Here is a 15307-nt window from a genome sequence, read left to right on the forward strand (position 1 = left end):
TTTGAAACTGCAACTCTCTAGCTCTCACAGGGAGAAAATACTGTTTTTACCATCAGGGCCCTGTACCCAGGCTCTCAAAAACAACTTACCTTACTTACCTCACAGTTTCCAAGCAGTGTAAATCACACACCTAGGACACACTACACACTTTCATGAATAAAGGTGTATGGAGAGAGTATTCTGTGAGTGTTGACTGTCACACCTGTTGTTTCACTGATTAGGCCAAACTCTACTATGTGAAGACCCCAGCAAGGAGTGGCAAGCAGCCTGTTTCATTCAGAAAACTCAGGTGCAGACAAAAGTTGTTGCTGACATCAAGAGATAAAAGAACCAGAGTATTTTTCAAACAGGTTTGAGTCTGCAACCTTCTAGCCTCAAGGTGGGAAAACACCGCTTTTGCCATCTGGCCCTGCAGTTTCTGAGCAGTGTAAAAGACACGCATAGAACACGCTGCGCCCGTTCATGAGGAAACACGTCTTGGGAAAGAGTTCTGCGAGTGTTGACCTCCATATCGGTTGTTTCCCTGATTAGCTGGAACTGTACTGTCAGTTGACTTCCCAACAAGTAGGGACAAGCAGACTGTTTCTTTCAGAAAACTCAAATGCTTGACCAAACTTTTTGTTGTAATGAAAAGATAAATGAATCAGAGGCAGGTTTGAGGCTGCAACTCTCTAGCTGTCACAAGGGGAAAATAATGTTTTTGCCACCAGGGCCCAATACCCAAGCTCACAAAAGCAGCTTTACTGCGTGTTCAGCTGAATATTAAAACCACAAACAACTCAGTCAAAAATGGGCAGATGGCCTGAAAAGACATTTATCTAAAGAAGACATACAAATGGCCAAAGAACACATGAAGACATGTATGACATCACTAATTAGTTTTATTTAAAACTAATGAAACCCACAATGAGGTGTCATATCACATGGGTCAGAATGGCCATCATCAAAAAATTTACAAATATTAAAAGGATATAGAGGAAAGGGAATCCTCCTACTTTGTTGGTGGGAATGTAAATTGGTAGAGCCATTATAGAGAACAGTATGGAGGCTCCTTAAAAAACTAAAAATAGACCTACCATATAATATAGCAATCCCATTCCTGGGTATATACCAGATAAAAAGCAAAATTTGAAAAGATATATGCACTGTTTACAATAGCCAGACATGGAAGCAACCTAAATGTCCATCAGGGAGTGATGAATAAAAAAAGATGTAGTATATATCCTAAAGGCGATCAGTCCTGAGTGTTCATTGGAAGGGCTGATGTTGAAGCTGAAACTCCAATACTTTGGCCACCTGATGTGAATAGTTGACTCATTTGAAAAGACTCTGATCCTGGGAAAGATTGAAGGCAGGAGAAGGGGACGACAGAGGATAAGATGGTTGGATGGCATCACCGACTCAATGGACATGAGTCTGTGTAAACTCCTGGAGTTGGTGATGAACAGGGAGGCCTGGTGTTCTGCGGTCCATGGGGTCACAAAGAGTCAGACACAACTGAGTGTCTGTATGAGTGCAACATGTATAACTGATTTACTTTGCTGTATAACAGATAATAAAACATTATAAATCAACTATACTCCAATAAAAATTAATTTAAAAACCTCAAGTGAAATTGAAAGAAGAATAGGAGGAAAGCAGACATTAATCCAGGTATATCAAAGCTTTACAAGCATTTTAGCAACAGAATTGTGTGCTGGGTTCTCAAATTTGACTTTAGTTCTGAGATAACTTCTGGAGGACCTCTCAAAAAGTCAATATTTTCATATGCACACTTGTCTTTTTTGTTAAACTTCTATTAATAGCCTTTTCTGGACAAACTGTGAGTTTTACGGGTTGATAATGTCAATATAAGAACTTAGAGGCCTATGGCAGCTTAGGGTAGACTATGATTCACGTTCTTAGTTCAGGGATTTCTGTAAATGATCACTCATTCATAAATACAAAGGCACACATGCCTTGTGTTTATTTGCTTGCTTGTTTTCCATCCTTGTTCTTACTGATTTAATCCTTGTTCAAAGAAATAACAATATGGGTTTAACTAACATCAGTTGTCAATGGCTTATTAATATTATCAGTTCTCAAATGGGATTTCCAGTTGAAATTAGTCAATTGAAAAAATCTTTTAAATTATCCAGATTTAAAATTGCTATTTCAGTTCAGTTCATTCACTCAGTCGTATCCAACTCTTTGCAGCCCTATGGACTGCAGCATGCCAGGCTTCCCTGTCCATCACCAACTCCCAGAGCTTGCTCAACCTCAAGTGCATCAAATCAGTGATGCCATCCAACCATCTCACCCTCTGTCACCCCCTTCTTCTCCTGCCTTCAGTCTTGTCCTGGATCAGTGTCTTTTCCAATGAGTCGGTTCTTTGCATCAGGTGGCCAAAGTATTGGAGCTTCAGCTTCAGTATCAGTCCTTCCAATGAATATTCAGGACTGATTTTCTTTAGGATGGACTGGTTTCATTTCCTTGCAGTCCAAGGGACTCTCAAAAGTCTTCTCTAACACCACACTTCAAAAGCATCACTTCTTCAGGGCTCAGCTTTCTTTATGGTCCAATTCTCACTTTCATACATGACTACTGGGAAAACCATAGCTTTGAATAGACAGATAGCAAATAATGCCTCTGCTTTTTGATATGCTGTCTAGGTTGGTCATAGCTTTTCTTCCAATGAGCAAGTGTCTTTTAATTTCATGGCTGCAGTTACCACCTGCAGTGATTTTGGAGCCCAAAAAATAAAGTCACTGTTTCCATTGTTTCCCCATCTATTTGCCATGAAGTGATGGGACCAAATGCCATGATCTTTGTTTTTTGAATGTTGAGTTTTAAGCCAGCTATTCACCACTTCAATATTCTTGCCTTGGGAACCCGATGAACAGTATGAAAAGGCAAAATTGTTATTTGGATATATGTAGAGATGTGGATGCATTTAATCATAAGCTGATTATTATTTTTATGGACAACCAGGCATCTTTTACAGGTAGAAACCAGAAGAAAGGACTGTTGTTTGCATGTTACTTGATGAACTCTTAATGACTGAATCCCCACCATCTTCCAGTCTGAGCCTATATGAGGATGGAGTACTGGCCAATGTGAGTAAGTTAATAAAGAAAGTAACGTCAAATGATTTGTTCTTCTGTAGATATCAATGCTGTTAGCAGAGTTATGTTTCTGTATTTTTTTAAGCATTTCTGCTTTCTTGTGTGCAGAACAGAAGGATCACAGTGACAGGTATACTTTCCATTCTAATGTTAGAACTACTGAGTCTCAGATTGTCTATCAAATCCAGAATGATCTCCATTCCAGAAACAACAGCCTTCCCTTGTTTCTGAAAGTTTAAAAGTACTTGAGTTAGTAGTAATATTAGAATTTATTTCCCTTTTATTATTTTATCAAAAAAATGTCATTTCTCTTGAGGTCTTTTTCATTTTACTCCTTTTTTCCTATTTTGTACCCTCTCCAGCATGTACTCTAATATTTTCCACAAAACAAACTCCTATCCATCTTTCAATAAACTTGTCCTTCCCAGATGGCTCACAGATAAAGAATCTGCCTGCAATGCAGGAGACATGGGTTCTATCCCTGGATTGGGAAGATCCTCTGGAGAAGGAAATGGCAATCCACTTGAGTATTCTGGCCTAGACAGTCCCATGGACAAAAGAGCCTGGCAGTCCACGGGGTTGCAAAAGAATCAGACGTGACTTTGTGACTAAACAAGGATCTTAAGCGGTATCTGGGAGCCTGTCAATTCCTCTGGCTTTTACTTACTTACAAAAGAATTTTTTCAAAAGTTGAGCATCTGTATACCTTTATTAACATTCATAAAAGAGATTGTCTTGATTCTTATTTTGTCCTGATAATGTGCCTGACTAGCCTATTCTTTTATACATCAAAAGGTGGAAAAAATCAAGTTCAGAATTTCCATCAGACTTCTGGAGAATTAGCTAAATAGTGAATACATAGCTAAAGAGTGAAGACAGGGTGCATTACTTACCTTGACTCTTAGCTTGTCGGGGGTGGTAACCGGGACCTGGTGTCTACTCGTATTGCCTGCACCTGCTGACCTATAGCCACCATATGTTAGAGCATCTCCTTCCACGTTGGCCAGGCTGGTGTCCAGATAGGCAATGCCTGCTGGGAGCTCTACTGCCTAGAACACAGCATCCAGCCTGATGGCCAGATGCCAAGTGACAAGACTATTGGGGGAGAAGATGACACCTTCAACACCTTCTTTCAGTGAGACAGGTGCTGGCAAGCGTGTGCCCAGGGCAGTGTCTGCAGATCTGGAACCCACAGTTATTGATGAGGTTCGCACTGGCACCTACTTCCAGCTCCTCCACCCTGAGCAGCTTATCACAGATAAAGAAGATGCTGCCAGTAACTGTGCCTGAGGTCACTATACCATTGGCAAGGAGATCATTGATCTTGTCTTGGACCGAATTTGGAAATTGGCTGACCAGTGCACAGGTCTCCAGGGCTTCTTGGTTTTCACAGCTTTGGTGGGGGAACTGGTTCTGAGTTTGCCTCCCTGCTGATGGAACATCTCTCTGTTGATTATAGCAAAAAGCCCAAGCTGGAATTATTTATTTACCCAGCCCTCCAGGTTTCCACAACTGTAGTTTAGCCCTACAACACCATCCTCACCACCACACCATCCTGGAGCATCTGATTTTGCCTTCATGATAGACAATGAGGCCATCTATGACACCTGCTGTAGAAACCTTGATATTGAGCACCCAACCTACATGAATCTTAACTGCCTATTAGCCAGATAGTGTCCCCAATCACTGCTTCCCTGAGGTCTGATGGAGCCCTGACTGTGGATATGACAGAGTTCCAGACCAACCTGGTGCTCTATCCCCACATTCACTTCCCTCTGGCCACATACACCCCTGTCATCTCTGCAGAGAAAGCCTACCATGAACAGCTTTCTGTAGCAGAGATCACCAATGCTTGCTTTGAGCCATCCAACCAGATGGAGAAATGTGACCCTCGTGATGGTAAATACATGGCCTGCTGCCTGTTGTACTATGGTGACGTGGTTCCCAAAGATGTTGTACCACCATTGTCACCATCAAGACCAAGTGCATCATCCAGTTTGTGGCCTGGTGCCCCACTTCAAGGTTGGCATTAATTACTAGCTTCCCACTGTGGTACCTGCTGGAGATTTGACCAAAGTCCAGTGAACTATGTGCATGCTGAGCAACACCACAGCCATCACCAAGGTCTGGGCTTGCCTAGACCACAAGTTGACCTGATGTATACCAAGCATGCCCTTGTTCACTGGTATGTGGGTGAGGGCATGGAGGAAGGAGATTTTTCTGAGACCTGTGAGGACATGGTTGCCCTTGAGAAGGATTATGAGGTTGGTGTGGATTCTGTTGAAGGAAAGGGAGAGAAAGGAGAGGAATACTAATTACCATTTCTTTGAGCCCTGCAGCATATCGTAATCAGAGCTTCAGCATTAGCTGACAGGTGTAAAAACTTTCTGACTAGATTGTCTTCACTTTCAACTGTGATCATGTATTGCTTTCCCATGTGTACCTGTAACACTTCTGTCTCAAACATAAAGATTTTAAAGAAAAAAAAAAAGGAATGAAGACAATCTGATGATTAGAATGATGATAATGACAATGAAGCTGATCATAAGTAGAATTTAGAAGGTAAAAAAATTCTGGCATCAATTTAAAATAAATCTATTCTGTACTTTCTGCTCAGTTTTTGTAAACCCAAAATGTTTCTAAAAATAAAAATGTTTTAATTTCAAAAATTACAGTAGTATTAGACTTGCCATTAGAGATTGTCATTTAATGATTCAATAAATATTATGATTAATTTAAGAAAATTTAGTCCAAAGGATTTAATGCTTTAAGCTTAATGCTTAAAGTTGCTAATGCACAAAACTGCAAAATGAATTGTAGACTTACAGGAAAATTTTAAGAAAATCTTTTAAAAATGACACATGTAAGCAGATTGATATATATTTATCATAGTTCAATAAGGGATGTTAACAAACTAATATATTAAATTGGCAACTTGCACTAGTGAAGATTTTTCCTCCTAAGAATGTTTTTAAGCTTATGAACTATATCTGCCTAGAGCAATCCTAGCAAGCTTTTTAGAAAACTGAAGCAACTGTCAATCAAGGAGACACATGAGAATGTTCTGGTATAAGTTTTCAAAATATTCTTGTCTAAGAAATCAAAGATGACATTAAAAGATGGAGAGTATACCACGTTTCAGGACTGGAAGAATGAATATTGTGAAAATGACTATACCCCACAAAGTAATCTACAGATTAAATGCTGCTGCTGCTGCTGCTGCTAAGTCGCTTCAGTTGTGTCCGACTCTGTGAGACCCCATAGACAGCAGCCCACGAGGCTCCCCCGTCCCTGGGATTCCCCAGGCAAGAACACTGGAGTGGGTTGCCATTTCCTTCTCCAATGCATGAAAGTGAAAAGTGAAAGTGAAGTCACTCAGTCGTGTCTGACTCTGTGCAACCCCATGGACTAAAGCCTACCAGGCTCCTCCATCCATGGGATTTTCCAGGCAAGAGTACTGGAGTGGGTTGCCATTGCCTTCTCCTGATTAAATGCAATCCCTATCAAACTACCAATTGCATTTTTCACAGAACTAGAACAAAAACTTTCACAATTCATATGGAAACACAAAAGATCCCAAATAGCCAAAGCAATCATGAGAAAGAAGAATGGAGCAGGAGGAATCAAGCTTCTTGACTCAAGACTATATTACAAAGTTATAGTCATCAAAACAGTATGGTGCTGGCACAAAAGAGAAATATAGATCAATGGAACAAGAGAGAGATGCCAGAGATAAACCCGTGCATTATATCCGGACACTTTACTTTCAACAAAGAAGGCATGAATATACCATGGGGAAAAGACAACCTCTTCAATACATGGTTCTGGGAAAACTGGATAGCTATGTGCAAAAGGATGAAATTAGAATACCATACATGAAAACAAACGTGATAACCAAACATGAAACCACCATACATGAAAATAAACTCAAAATGGATTAAAGACCTAAATGTTAGACCAGAAACTATGAAACTCTTAGAGGAAAACATAGGCAGAACACTGTACGACATAAATCACAAGATACTCAATGATCCATCTTCTAGAGTAGTGGCAATAAAAACAAAAATAAATACACGGGATCAAATAAAACATAAAGCTTTTGCACAGCAAAGGAAAACATAAACAAGGTGAAAAGACAAGATCAGAATGGGAGAAATAATAGCAACTGAAACAACTGACAAAGGCTTGATCTCCAAAATATACAAGCAGCTCCACACCAGAAAAATAAACAATCCAATCAAAAAGTGAGCATAAGACCTAAACAGACGTTTCTCCAAGGAAGACATACAGATGGTTAATAAATACATGAAAAGATGCTCAACATTGCTCATTATTAGAGAAATGCAAATCAAAACTGCAATGATGTATCACCTCACACTGGTCAGAAAGGCCATCCTCAAAAAATCTAAAAGCTATAAATGCTGGAGACAGTGGGGAGAAAAGGGAACCCTCTTGCACTGCTGGTGGGAATGTAAATAGATACAGCCACCATGGAGAACAGTACTGTTTGTTGTTCAGTCACTAAATTGTGTCTGACTCTTTGCAAACCCAAGGACTTCAGCATGCCAGGCTTCCCTGTCCTTCACTATTTCCCAGAGTTTGCTCAAACTCATATCCATTGAGTCAGTGATGCCATCCAACCTTCCCATTCTCTGACATCCCCTTCTCATCTTGCCTTCAATCTTTCCCAGCATCAGGGTCTTATCCAGTGAGTCAGCTCTTTATATCAAGTGGTCAAAGTATTAGAGGACAGTATGAAGATTCTTTTAAAAACCTAGGAATAAAATGACCAAATGACCCAACAGTCCTACTAGTGGGCATATTCCCTGAGAAAACTATGATTGAAAAAAACACATGTACTCCAATGTTAATTGCAGCACTGTTAAAAAAAAGCTAGGACATAGAAGCAACCCAGATGTCCTTTGACAGATGAATGCACAACCAAGCTGTGGTATACATATACAATGGAATATTTCTCAGCCATGAAAAGGAATGCACTTGAGTCAATTCTAATGAGGTGGCTAAACCTAGAGCCTATTATACAGAATGAAGTAAATCAGAAAAAGAAAAACAAATATCATGTATTAATGCACATATATGGAATCTAGAAAGATGGTACTGATGAACCTTTTAAAGGGCAGCAGTGGAGATGCAGGCACAGAAAACAGACTTGTGGACATGATGGGGGAAGGAGAGGGTGGGATGACTTGAGAGAGTAACGTGGAAACATGCACATCACCATATGTAAAACAGACAGTGGGAATTTGCTGTATGATGCAGGAAACTCAAACCGTGCTTTGTGACAAACTAGAGAGTTGGGATGGGGTGGGAGATGGGAAGAAGTTTCAAGAGGGAGGGGACATATATATACATATGGCTAATTAATGTTGATGAATGGCAGAAATCAACACAATATTGTAAGACAATTATCCTTCAATTAAAAATAAATAAAATTTTTAAATGCGTTTGTTTACCCTTTAGCTTCTTTCTTATCTGCTTTTGTCAAATTTTTCTACATAGTTGATAAAGCTTTTGTACAAGACAATGTAGATAAGAGGCAACAGAAAAGGCTCTTATAATAATTTACTCCATTTGCTGAAGTTGCTTCCTTTGGATCCTTCACCTTGGGGAGGGAGTTCTGAAGGAGGAAAAGTTTCTGCACACTTAGAAACCTTCTCACAGGCAAGGACCAGGGGAAATTTCAGAACTTCAGAGGGGAAGTGCAGCTACAAGTGTGTGGAAGACAAAGAGGAGAGAATTTGACAGACAGATCAGTGCTGACTAGCAACTCACAACCAAGAAGCTGTGTGTAAGTCCATTGCTGTAAAACTGGCCCTGGGTGCTGAGGCTCAGGCTTTGGGGGTTGGACCCCAGGGAGAAGCCTGAGGTTGACTGCTGTGAAGAAACTCTGAGGGACTAATATGACAAAGCTGAGGGGTTCCAGGGAAAATTCTGGGCCTGCAGAGAGGCAAGAGATTATTGTTATGGGGACTAACTCCTTGGATCCTGTAACTCTAAGTGTTCCCAGATTGTAGGATCCTGCCTTCACAAGTGCCATAGGTGGGATGAGCTGGCTGTGGTCTCCAAACCCAGAGACTGGCACACCTGTCGACCTGCTATTGCCAAGGCTGTCATGAGTGCCAGAAGTGTGGATGAGACAAGGCTGGGGTCTGTGACCCCAGAGGTGGGTGTGACGGTGGCTTCAGTGACTGCCAACCTGTGAGCAGGTACATATCACTAAACACAACTTCCTGTGAGCCTATGCAGCTTGCCTCTTTCTAGGGATCGTGACCTAGGGCTAATTCCTCTGGGAGAGCTCATGACCTGCCTCAGACTTTAGCAACATGTGGCAGGTCTCTACTCCTCCAGGCACTCCTTGCACATTCCAATTGTGGCTGCCATACCCCTCCCTCTCCCGAGTCTGACTGAACAGATAAGCCTTAATAAGCCTGGACCTTCACTCCCTCTTGGGCGCCCAAGGTACGAGAAACCCAAGTAAGACGGTAGGTGTTGCAAGAGGGGATCAGAGGGCAAACACACTGAAACCATACTCACAGAAAACTAGTCAATCTAATCACACTAGGACCACAGCCTTGTCTAACTCAATGAAACTAAGCCATGCCCATGGGGCAACCCAAGACGGGCGGGTCATGGTGGAGAGATCTGACAGAATGTGGTCCACTGGAGAAGGGAATGGCAAACCACTTCAGTATTCTTGCTTTGAGAACCCCATGAACAGTATGAAAAGGCAAAATGATAGGATACTGAAAGAGAAACTCCCGAGGTCAGTAGGTACCCAATATGCTACTGGAGATCAGTGGAGAAATAACTCCAGAAAGAATGAAGGGATGGAGCCAAAGCAAAAAGAATACCCAGCTGTGGGTGTGACTGGTGATAGAAGCAAGGTCCGATGCTGTAAAGAGCAATATTGCATAGGAACCTGGAATGTCAGGTCCATGAATCAAGGCAAATTGGAAGCGGTCAAACAAGAGATGGCAAGAGTGGATGTTGACATTCTAGGAATCAGCGAACTGAAATGGACTGGAATGGGTGAATTTAACTCAGATGACCATTATATCTACTACTGTGGGCACGAATCCCTCAGAAGAAATGGACTGGCCATCATGGTCAACAAAAGAGTCTGAAATGCAGTACTTGGATGCAATCTCAAAAACGACAGAATGATCTCTGTTTGTTTCCAAGGCAAACCATTCAATATCACAGTAATCCAAGTCTATGCCCCAACCAGTAATGCTGAAGAAGCTGAAGTTGAACGGTTCTATGAAGACCTACAAGACCTTTTAGAGCTAACACCCAAAAAAGATGTCCTTTTCATTACAGGGGACTGGAATGCAAAAGTAGGAAGTCAAGAAACACCTGGAGTAACAGGCAAATTTGGCCTTGGAATACGGAATGAAGCAGGGCAAAGGCTAATAGAGTTTTGCCAAGAAAATGCACTGGTCATAACTAACACCCTTCTCCAACAACACAAGAGAAGACTCTACACATGGACATCACCAGATGGTCAACACCGAAATCAGATTGATTATATTCTTTGCAGCCAAAGATGGAGAAGCTCTATACAGTCAGCAAAAACAAGACCAGGAGCTGACTGTGGCTCAGACCATGAACTCCTTATTGCCAAATTCAGACTTAAATTGAAGAAAGTAGGGAAAACCACTAGACCATTCAGGTATGACCTAAATCAAATCCCTTATGATTATACAGTGGAAGTGAGAAATAGATTTAAGGGCCTAGATCTGATAGATAGAGCGCCTGATGAACTATGGAATGAGGTTTGTGACATTGTACAGGAGACAGGGATCAAGACCATCCCCATGGAAAAGAAATGCAAAAAACCAAAATGGCTGTCTGGGGAGGCCTTACAAGTAGCTGTGAAAAGAAGAGAAGTGAAAAGCAAAGGAGAAAAGGAAAGATATAAATATCTGAATGCAGAGTTCCAAAGAATAGCAAGAAGAGATAAGAAAACCTTCTTTAGCGATCAATGCAAAGAAATAGAGGAAAACAACAGAATGGGAAAGACTAGAGATCTCTTCAAGAAAATCAGAGATACCAAAGGAACATTTCATGCAAAGATGGGCTCGATAAAGGACAGAAATGGTATGGACCTAACAGAAGCAGAAGATATTAAGAAGAGATGGCAAGAATACAAAGAAGAACTATACAAAAAAGATCTTCATGACCCAGATAATCACGATGGTGTGATCACTGACCTAGAGCCAGACATCCTGGAATGTGAAGTCAAGAGGGCCTTAGAAAGCATCACTACAAACAAAGCTAGTGGAGGTGATGGAATTCCAGTTGAGCTATTTCAAATCCTGAAAGATGATGCTGTGAAAGTGCTGCACTCAATATGCCAGCAAATTTGGAAAACTCAGCAGTGGCCACAGGACTCGAAACGGTCGGTTTTCATTCCAATCCCAAAGAAAGGCAATGCCAAAGAATGCTCAAACTACCGCACAATTGCACTCATCTCACACGCTAGTAAAGTAATACTCAAAATTCTCTAAGCCAGGCTTCAGCAATACGTGAACCGTGAACTTCGTGATATTCAAGCTGGTTTTAGAAAAGGCAGAGGAACCAGAGATCAAATTGCTAACATCTGCTGGATCATGGTAAAAGCAAGAGAGTTCCAGAAAAACATCTATTTCTGCTTTATTGACTATGCCAAAGCATTTGACTGTGTGGATCACAATAAACTGTGGAAAATTCTGAAAGAGATGGGAATACTAGACCACCTGACCTGCCTCTTGAGAAATTTGTATGCGGGTCAGGAAGCAACAGTTAGAACTGGACATGGAACAACAGACTGGTTCCAAATAGGAAAAGGAGTTCGCCAAGGCTGTATATTGTCACCCTGTTTATTTACCTTCTATGCAGAGTACGTCATGAGAAACGCTGGACTGGAAGAAACACAAGCTGGAATCAAGATTGCCGGGAGAAATATCAATCACCTCAGATATGCAGATGACACCACCCTTATGACAGAAAGTGAAGAGGAACTCAAAAGCCTCTTGATGAAAGTGAAAATGGAGAGTGAAAAAGTTGGCTTAAAGCTCAACATTCAGAAAATGAAGATCATGGCATCCAGTCCCATCACTTCATGGCAAATAGATGGGGAAACAGTGGAAACAGTGTCAGACTTTATTTGTTTGGGCTCCAAAATCACTGCAGATGGTGACTGCAGCCATGAAATTAAAAGACGCTTAGTCCTTGGAAGGAAAGTTATGACCAACCTAGATAACATATTCAACAGCAGAGACATTACTTTGCCAACAAAGGTTCGTCTAGTCAAGGCTATGGTTTTTCCTGTGGCCATGTATGGATGTGAGAGTTGGACTGTGAAGAAGGCTGAGCACCGAAGAATTGATGCTTTTGAAGTGTGGTGTTGGAGAAGACTCTTGAGAGTCCCTTGGACTGCAAGGAGATCCAACCAGTCCATTCTGAAGGAGATCAGCCCTGGGATTTCTTTGGAAGGAATGACACTAAAGCTGAAACTCCAGTACTTTGGCCACCTCATGCGAAGAGTTGACTCATTGGAAAAGACTCTGATGGTGGGAGGGATTGGGGGCAGGAGGAGAAGGGGACGACAGAGGATGAGATGGCTGGATGGCATCACTGACTCGATGGACGTGAGTCTGAGTGAACTCCGGGAGTTGGTGATGGACAGGGAGGCCTGGCGTGCTGCGATTCATGGGGTCACAAAGAGTTGGACATGACTGAGCGACTGATCTGATCACTCCCTCTTTTCTGGGCAGAGAACAGATGCTGGAGAGCAGCCTGCAAGCAGAGGCAGGACCAGTACCAAAGAAGAACACGGGAGCCGTGTGAATAAAGGAAACGAAAGAATTCACTCCTGCAGAAGCAGGTGCTTTGGATTTAAACCTTACAATTAGCTTGAGATTGTGGACCCTGGGGGCAATTGTGGACTTCGGAAGCAAGAACAAGCTTCAGTTAGGGCGTATCTGAGTAGGAGCTGACTCCACAGTGCCCAGAGCAGGCCCAGAGACCTTCTGAGAAATATTGGAGGACTTTCTGAGTAGGCGCTTTGACTGGAGCAAAATGTGTGGTAAGGACAACTAATGTCACAGGATAATATTCTTCTCAGTACCTCTCTGTCTGTTTATCTATATATAGTTTTTTCTGTTTTTGTTTTGTTCTATTTTTATTCCTTTTTAATAATCATTTAATTTTTATCTTTTGCTTGCCTTTTCTTCTTTTTATGTTTTATTTTTAAATACATTTATTTTATTTCCTTCCTATTTTTACAAAACATTTTCATTATAATGTATTTTCCCATGTTTTGGCTTTGTATTTTTGCTACTCAAGTTTTTAGTGCTTGTTTTCATTTATGACTTTGTTTATTGATTTGATTGTTCTCTTCTTTTTTGGTTCTTCTCTTTATTCTTTCTTTCTTTTCTGAGTGTGAGTTTGAGTTTCTTTGTGTGTTCCTGTCTAATTAATATTGTTTTATGGTTTAACTTGGGGGTTTGTCTGCCTGTTAATTTTTTTCAAGGTTGGTTTTCATTTCTCTCTCTCTCTCTCTTTTACAATTCTGTACCATGTGACTTGTGGAGGTTTGGTGCTCAGCAAGGGGTTGGGCCTGAACCTCCAAAGTGAGAGACCTGAATCCAATATGTTGGATCATCAGTGAACCCCTAAACCAAAGGAATATTAACCAGTGAGAGCTCTCCCAAAGGCCTCCATCTTAACACTAAGACCTGGCAGCATATAAAGGCCGGCAAGCTTCAATGCTGGACATCACACAACAAACAACTAGCAGAAACAGGAACACAATCCTACCCATTAACAGTCAGGCTGCCCAAAGTCATACCAAGCTCACAGACACCCCATAACACACCACTGGGCATGGTACTGCCCCTTAGAGAGACAAGATCCAGTTCCATCCACCAGAACACAGGAACCAGTCCCCTCATGAAGAAACTTTCACAAAGCATTGGTCCAACTGCACACACTGGGGGGAGACTCCACACGTAAGATGAACTGGGACCTTGCAGTCTGCAGAAAGGAGACTCCAAACATAGTAATTAAACAAAATGAAAAGACAAAGAAACATGCAGCACATGAAGAAGCATGGTAAAAATTCACTAGACACTGAAAGCAACTAGAAAAAGAGGAATAAAAAACCCGAATTTAGTAGAAGGAAAGAAATCATAAAAATCAGAGCAGAAATAAATATAAAAGAGATGAAGGAAAAAATAGCAAAGATCAATGAAACTCAAAGCTTGTTCTTTGAGGAGATAAAATAGACAAACCATTAGCCAGACTCATTAAAAGAAAAAGGGAGAAAACTGAAAGCAATAAAATTAGAAATGAAAAAGAAACTACAACAGACAATGCAGAAATACAAATGATCATAAGAGAGTACTATGAGCTGTATGCCAATAAAATGGACAACCTTGAAGAAACAGACAAATTCTTAGAAAAGCACAACCTTCCAAAACTGAACCAGGAAGAAATAGAAAATATGAACAGACCAATCACAAGCACTGAAATAGAAGCTGATCAAAATCTCCCAACAAAAAAAAGCCCAGGGCCAGATGGCTTCACAGTCGAATTTTATCAAAACCCAGAGAAGAGCTCACGCCTATCCTGCTTAAATTGTTTCAAAAATTTGCAGAGGAAGGAAAACTCCCAAACCTATTCTACGAGGCCACCATCATCACCCTGATACCAAAACCAGACAAAGATATCACCAAAAAAAGAAAACTATAGGCCATATCACTGATGAATATGGGTGCAAAAATCCTCAACAAAATTCTAATGAACAGAATCCACCAACACATTAGAAGAATCATATACCATGGTCAAGTGGGGTTCAGCCCAGGGATCCAAGATTCTTCAATATAAGCAAATCAATCAACATGATAGACCAAATTAAAAAATTGAAAGATAACACAATGGAATATTACCAGTCATAAAAAGGAACACATTTGGGTCAGTTCTAATGAGGTGGATGAACCTAGAACCTAGAATTATACAGAGTGAAGTAAGTCAGAAAGCGAAAGACAAATATCATATTCTAACACATATATACAGAATCTAGAAAAATGGTACTGAAGAATTTATTTACAGGGCAGCATTGGAGAAACAGACACAGAGAATGGACTTATGGACATGGGGAGAGGGGAGGAGAGGGTGAGATGTATGTTGTGAGTAAC

General features: G+C 41.0%; 1 long non-coding RNA gene and 1 pseudogene across 1 annotated transcript in view; one reads left to right on the forward strand and one right to left on the reverse strand.

Moving 5' to 3' along the window:
• LOC139185654 (uncharacterized) overlaps positions 1-15307 on the reverse strand; it is a 92468-nt gene that overhangs the window by 39925 nt on the left and 37236 nt on the right. The gene's annotated exons all lie outside the window — the stretch shown is intronic.
• On the forward strand, positions 4184-5419 carry LOC109565749 (tubulin alpha-1B chain pseudogene; annotated as a pseudogene).

This window comes from Bos indicus, chromosome 11, assembly GCF_029378745.1.
Source record: "Bos indicus isolate NIAB-ARS_2022 breed Sahiwal x Tharparkar chromosome 11, NIAB-ARS_B.indTharparkar_mat_pri_1.0, whole genome shotgun sequence".
NCBI lineage: Eukaryota > Metazoa > Chordata > Mammalia > Artiodactyla > Bovidae > Bos > Bos indicus.